General features: G+C 42.7%; 1 long non-coding RNA gene across 1 annotated transcript; it reads right to left on the bottom strand.

The window, feature by feature from the left end:
* Positions 1-1,208: 1,208 nt before the first annotated feature.
* LOC129337804 (uncharacterized) lies at positions 1,209-4,655 on the bottom strand. Its single transcript, XR_008597857.1, has 2 exons — positions 4,431-4,655; positions 1,209-2,040 (listed from the first exon to the last, which is right to left on the bottom strand). It is a non-coding gene; the product is annotated as an uncharacterized LOC129337804 (long non-coding RNA).
* Between the last annotated feature and the right edge of the window lie 2,414 nt (positions 4,656-7,069).

Below are 7,069 nucleotides of genomic sequence, written 5' to 3'. Positions count from 1 at the left end.
TAATAACATACATTGTAAACCACTCTGAGTGGGAATTAAGTTGTCCTGAAGGGCGGTATATAAATCGAATGTTGTTGTTGTTGTTGTTGTTTTGTTTTTGTTATTAAGGGCAGTATATAAATCAAATGTTGTTGTTGTTGTTATAGTGAGCTAGATTGCATAATCCTCCCATTCTGTAATCACTCTGTTGGCTATCCATCAGTTACTGGGCTCAATTCAAGGTTTTCGTTATCATGTACAAAGCTCTTCATGATCTTTGTCGGCCACTTTGGTATAGCGGTTAAGAGTGCCAGGACCCTAATCTGGAGAACTGGATTTTATTCCCCACTCCTCCACTTGTAGCCAGCTGGGTGACCTTGGGCTAGTCACAGCTTCTAGGAGCTCTCTCAGTCCCACCCGCGTCACAGAGTTGTTATTGTTGTGGGGATAATAATAACATACTCAAGCTGTTTAATTTACTAATTAATTTAATTTACTAATTAATTAATTAATTTACTAACTTATTTCAGCAATAATTTCCATAATGTTTCTAGTTGTGTTATATCGTGGGCTTTTTACATGGCTATAAGTTAAACTAATAGCCTCCCTGACCATCTAAAGCCACCCACCACCAAACCTTCTAGAGTTTCCCAAGCTGAAGCTGGCAACCCTACTGTCCAGGAGGTCCACCTTGGTCCACTAGAGGGAGCTAAAGAGTTGAGGTATTCCTTATAAGGAAAACAAAAGGAAAGTTAGGAGGACCTGAAGCTGCAGGGGGAAGCACTCTTTTCTATTACTAGTCCACATTAAAAGTTGAATGATACCAGAAACTGCTGTAAAGAACAGAAGACATCCCAATGAAGAGAACCGGTGCAAGTTGGCGCATCATCAAGGGACTGACTAGACAGAAATTGGAAAAACTGAGAGCCAAGCTACAAGAGACGCCTGACACTAGTCAGCTTCCCTCAAGTTTTGATGGGAAATGTAGGCATCCTGGTCTTGCAGTTGTAATGGAGAGCCAAGCTGTAAAACCAGGATGCCTACATTTCCCATCAAAACTTGAGGGAAGCTGACGAGTGTCCAACCTGTGTCAGGCGTCACTTGTAGCTTGGCTCAGAGACCTGAGTCTGCTCGAATACAACAGGCTTGAATTGATACATGATGATTGTTGCATGCTCCTGCCCCCACTTTGCATGTTCTTAGAAATAAAAAGCAACTGAATCCACAACAAATGTTAATGCAGGCAGAAGCTTTAATGAAGAAAGGACAGCGAGTGACATCATTTGCATAGATGATAAACATTCATTCTTTGCCCAGCAAACAGGGGCTTTTCCACTGACCGTCTCGTGTTGATGACAAGACTGGCATATGCTGTCAAACTGTTTAAGGAGAAAGATTATTGTGGGACCCTGAAATACTTAAAGGCCCGCAGAGGGAAGATGTTCACACCCTTCTGGTCTCCTGGTCAACATAAGTTAAGGCAAATGATATAAAGATTGCAGAGGAAACTTTAGAGGTGAGAGCAGAGAAGATACAATTTACTTGGACAGGTTTGATTTACCCACATCTGAGATGTCATCAGATGTGAATCCATTTTATACTTTCCAGATCACATTTCCTTCCCATTCTTGTTGACGTCCCAGCTTAACATGGTGAACTGCACACCTTGGAAACGGACACCCGTTTGCACTCAGAGGGTTGGCAAGACCCAGAAATACCCGGGAGACCACAGCTAGGTAGACTTCCACAACTGCTACTGCCACCACAGGCGGTGTACCCTCCGAAACGGACAGGTTCACCGGAGGACGAGAGAATGGCGCCTGGGATTGTTAAACCGAAAGAAGGTCGTTGTATCACAATTTTTGATGATGGGAGTTGGGAGATACATGAGACGTTATTCACACAGGGGGAGATGCCAAGGCTACTTGAACAACCACCGCAGGAGGTGGGGCAGCATGTACTCAGGGAGCTCAGACCACCAACTGGATAGCTACACGGGGAGCAGGAAGACTGAGGGGCACAAGACGGCGCACAGCCACATGACATCTTGGAATGATGAGTCTGGAATTATATTAAGAAAAGGTGAGTCAACTCAATCTCACAGGTTGAAGGAAATCAGATTACAATTGCAAGCATAACTTTCCAGGGAACAAATCAAATTGTAACTTGGGAGGAACCGCGTTGGTGCTACACTTTTCTGAACGGCATGGCTTGAACTGCTCTATCTAACACCGTTTCTAACATATAAAGTTGAAAATAATGAACCTTTTTAGGATTGGTGGTGTCCTTCCAGTGACTGTGGACTGTTTTCTGTGGACCGTTTTCAGGAGGAGGAGGACAAGTGAAAACAATATCCTCAAACATTTACTAGATCTTGCCTTTTGAAACAAGATCAGCAGAAATTCATAGTAAAGCCTCAGTGTCTGGTAGGAATCCTTGTGACTGTGAAAGCCCACAATAAATAATGCCAAAACAAAGAAACAGAAAAAGAATAGCTATTCAAACTTCAATTTTAATTTCGGTCTTAAGACCAGCATTCAACCTAAAGAAGCAAGGATGCAATAAAGGAAAAAAAGATTGACTTTATGAACGTTTAAAATGCACTTCCTGTAATTTAAAAATTGATGCACAAAATTTAGCGATTTGACATATAATCCTAAAATTGTTATCAGATAAAAACCAGTACATTATTAGTGGTTATATGACCGGGGAGCATGTTGAGTAATGGGGTAATGATTCTGAGACATAAATAGACAACTAAAACATATGTGCTCAACAGACTTGACCTCGATGGTTGTTGTGGGTTTTCCGGGCTGTATTGCTGTGGCCTTGGCATTGTAGTTCCTGACGTTTCGCCAGCAGCTGTGGCTGGCATCTTCAGAGGTGTAGCACCAAAAGACAAGGATCTCTCAGTGTCAGGAACTACAGGAAACGTCAGGAACTACAATGCCAAGACCACGGCAATACAGCCCGGAAAACCCACAACAACCATCGTTCTCCGGCCATGAAAGCCTTCGACAAGACTTGACCTCACTTAGCAGGCATGGGCACAATCTTTCTAGGTAGGGGTTTTGTTGTACCTGCCTTCGATAACCACAGACGGTAGAGAGGAGCACCTAGCTAGACTAAATGCCCTTCTAAAACTGTATGCTTCCATGGAGACCAAGTACACAGCTGGCTCAGACATACCTTTGACATTTAACAACACCCCAAGCTTTGCTGCCCTGGAGATGTCCGATTGGCTTTCAATATCCTCTATTTTTTTTTTTAATTAACCCTTTTGCTTGTTCAGCTCCGTGTGTTAAGAGAACCTGACAGGGAAAGCCTGTTCTATTAATATGGCTATAAACAGCCTTGAGCCAGCTTGATTAGAAGTCATCTTGAAGGATCAGGGAAACAAACCTTGTGGGTTAAAACGGCCTTTCAGCCACATATAAATAGATTGAATACAAAACCTGGCTTCACACCTAAGACAACCAGACTCTAATCGTATCCAGGCATTAGATACACAGTTTGAGACTTCTCAAAAACTTAAACTGAAGTCTTTCCTGTGGGGCAAAACATGAAGAGGGCAGTCCTACAAATGTTCCATATAACAGCTGCTCCAGTAATTTAGCCTTGGGTAACGTTAGGGCTGCAGGAACGAAATGTCTGCCTTGCGTTCAAAAAAATTCCAGTATGGCATTTGCGGTTCTTTCCCCTTGAATGGCAGCATAATGGCTGTGTTCAACCAGACAGCCATTGGCCTGCATAACTACTTTATTCAAACTTGCTGGAATTAAGGGCTTCCAACAAACATCTTTGTGAAGGTTGGTTGTTGTGGATTTTCCGGGCTGTATCGCTGTGGTCTTGGCATTGTAGTTCCTGATGTTTCGCCAGCAGCTGTGACTGGCATCTTCAGAGGTGTAGCACCAAAAGACAGAGCTCTCTCAGTGTCAATGTGTGGAGAAGATGTTAGCAGGTAATTTATATCTACAACACTGTGACACTGAGAGATCTCTGTCTTTCAGTGCTACACCTCTGAAGATGCCCGTGACAGCTGCTGGCAAAACGTCAGGAAATATAATGCCAAGACCACGGCTATACAGCCTGGAAAATCCACAACAACCATCGTTCTTTGGCCATGAAAGCCTTCGACAATACATCTTTATGAAAGTATGAAAAGCTGCATCCAATTACAGCTACCCTTCCTTCTTTTCTCACGATGCCTCATTTTCTTACCAGTTATCGTTCTTTCATTTAGATGTAAGCACACAGACAAGAAAGACCACTAGTCTTACTAAAATCATTTTTTTTGCTTCCTTTGAATTTCCTTGAACTTTTTCCCCAAGGAAGGATTTCCTTCCTTCCTTCCTTCCTTCCTTCCTTCCTTCCTTCCTTCCTTCCTTCCTTCCTTCCTTCCTTGCTCCATATATCTCATATACAATGTGAACTAGTTATAATGGACTTACCATAGTAGCAGCAGCAGAAGAGAAGCAAGCAAGCAAGAGAAGCAGAGCAGAATAGTGGAGATGGTTGCAAGTGGCAAGAGCATTTATACTATCCTCTTTGCAGTATTAATCGATGAATCATTTCTGACTGTTTAGTTTGCGAAATGTTTCCAAACTCCCATGGCATTTTGGAAGCGGCTTAGCCTCATATTATAGGATGATCCTATTTTACCCTACAGTCTTCCCTCACTGCAGAATATTACAGACCATGGTCTGAAGTCGTGTCCAATTTTATTTGAGTCAGAAAGGAATGTGCTTAGTCAAATGATCACTCAGCACAGTACGGCTGACTTGCTGATTCTAGGCCAAGAGGAAAGGTCACTGTAGGCCTTCAGAACTTCTTAAAAATTGAGCATAACAGAAAACTAACAAAGAAGAAGCTATACATGTGCAGCTGTCTGAAGAATGTTCAGAAATAATACTAATAATATGAAAAAATTATGAAGAGAGAAATGCAGGGATAGCAGCACAGACATAATTCCGAACCTGAAATCCAGTGACAAATTTGAACGTTCAGAATTTTACGGCATCCCGATGTCAATGTATGAATTCTAATGATGAAATTTTGGGGTTTTTTTAAAGTCATTCTATACTTTCATTATAACTGAGACAGTTTTGCTTGTATTTCTATCACAAAATATTTAAATGAAGTTTATTAGTTTTCAGAAACTCCAGTTATTCTTTGATGTTTGTTACTTAGAATGGCCATAGAATTTTGTCTAAAAATGAAATTATGGCAGAAATTTTTTTCCCCAATGGGTAGAACAGTAAGTAAAAGGCTGTATAAGTTGAAGAACACATATCCTTACACTGTGACAAATTTCACCAAATACATAATTTCACCCTCTCTTATAATACTAATATTCAGGGCCATCCAAAGAAATGTGATCGATAGAAGATTCAGGACAGACAAATAGAGAGACATTCTTTTTACAATACATCAGTAACTTGTAGAATTCATTGCCACAAAATGTGGTTAAGTGTGTGCATTTGGATATGCCTGAGGTGAAATAAGACCCCAAATTAGCTTAGGTCAGCTTGGAGATACCTGAAATGACCTCAAACCTTCCCCAAAATGTAAGAGTAACAAAAATTTATATCCTGGTATTTTGGCCACCATTCAGAGTTTCAGGGAGGTGCCAGAGTAGGGAGGGAGAAAGAGAAAGCTGGCCCACCAAACAGCTGTTAGACAGCTTCTCCATTCCTTTACATTTTCAAGGAACTATAAGCCTCACCTAAGAGTTGATGCTAATCAACAGTTGATAATGTAGAATGCCAGGTCTGCTGCCATTGTAATCAATGCGGCTCATTATTGCCTATGTGTGCTAAAATGGTCAGGTAACCCATATATGTAACTTAACTCTAAAATCAGCCACTGTACCAGAAGACTGGAGAGTAGGAAAAGTTATGCCCGTTTTTGAAAAGGGGTCAAGTGAGACTTGAGAAATTAGAGGCCAACTAGCCAAATGTCTGTCCCAGGCAGACTAGTTAAAATTGGAAATTGCAGGGACTGAGAGGGAAAGAAACCTTGGGGTTGTGATGGATAGCTCAGTGGAAGTGTCAACCCAATGTGCCACAGCAGTGAAAAAAGACTAATTTTATGCTGAGGGGCTGTTAGGAAAAGGATTGAAAATAAAATAGCCGATATTATAATTAGAGATGGGCATGAACAGCAATGTGAACTAAAAAAAGCCACGAACAGCCCAATCAACTGTTCACGAACAAGCTGTTTGTGAGGCCCCATTCTAAACAAACTCTAAACGAACAGGTGTTTGTTGCAAGCCTCATTCATTACTGTTCATCAAGCCAGACCATCTGGCATCTGCAACCAATTCCCTTGGCAACTTAGGCTGGGATTGTCTGAACTGTCTGAACTCCTGTTGTTGCCCTGGAAACCCCAATCTAAGCCCAATTTACCTTGATAGGCAGGTCTTCCTTTCAAGTGTGGAGCTCCAAATTTGTTATAAGGAAGCAAAGAGTTTGGTAGTGCCCATCAGATCCCAAGGAGAGAGAGACCTTAAGTTATTAATTAACTCTGGTGGCAAGCACTCAAGCGCTTGAGTGCATCTCTCTCCCCCTCCCACCACCAATCAAGGCTATTTCCACACGGCTTATCTGCAGCTGGGACATGCCGCAACATTGCGGATCATGCCGGGGAAAACGCGACATCATGCAAAACTCACACGAGAAAACGTGATATTTTGTGTTTTCCCCGGCACGATCCACGACGTTGCAGCATGGTTCGGCTGAAGGTAAGCCGTGTGGAAACGGCCCAGCTCCTCGCAAGGGGAGACTCTCCTTTCCCCACCTATTAGCTTTGGCAATGTTTGGAAGGGAGTTTTCAATCATAGGCTGCAATTCAAAGCACACTTCACCGGGAGTAAGCGCTAGGGTTGCCAAGTCCCCTTCCCCTCCTGGAGGGAGGGCAGAGACCCAGCACTAACCTTCCCTGTGCGGTCGGGATTGTCCTCACATGTGTGCACGCATAATTGCACAAGGCTGAGGTGTACACATACGCTTTGCAGGGGGCCAATTTGGGCCTCAAACAGGTCTGATTGGCCCAATCGGGGAGGGAACCCCTCCCCCCCCCAGGAAATGAT

The sequence above is a fragment of the Eublepharis macularius genome, chromosome 1 (assembly GCF_028583425.1).
Source record: "Eublepharis macularius isolate TG4126 chromosome 1, MPM_Emac_v1.0, whole genome shotgun sequence".
Classification (NCBI taxonomy): domain Eukaryota; kingdom Metazoa; phylum Chordata; class Lepidosauria; order Squamata; family Eublepharidae; genus Eublepharis; species Eublepharis macularius.
The sequence above is the reverse complement of the archived record's forward strand: the minus strand, read 5'-3'. Positions and strand labels throughout refer to the sequence as shown.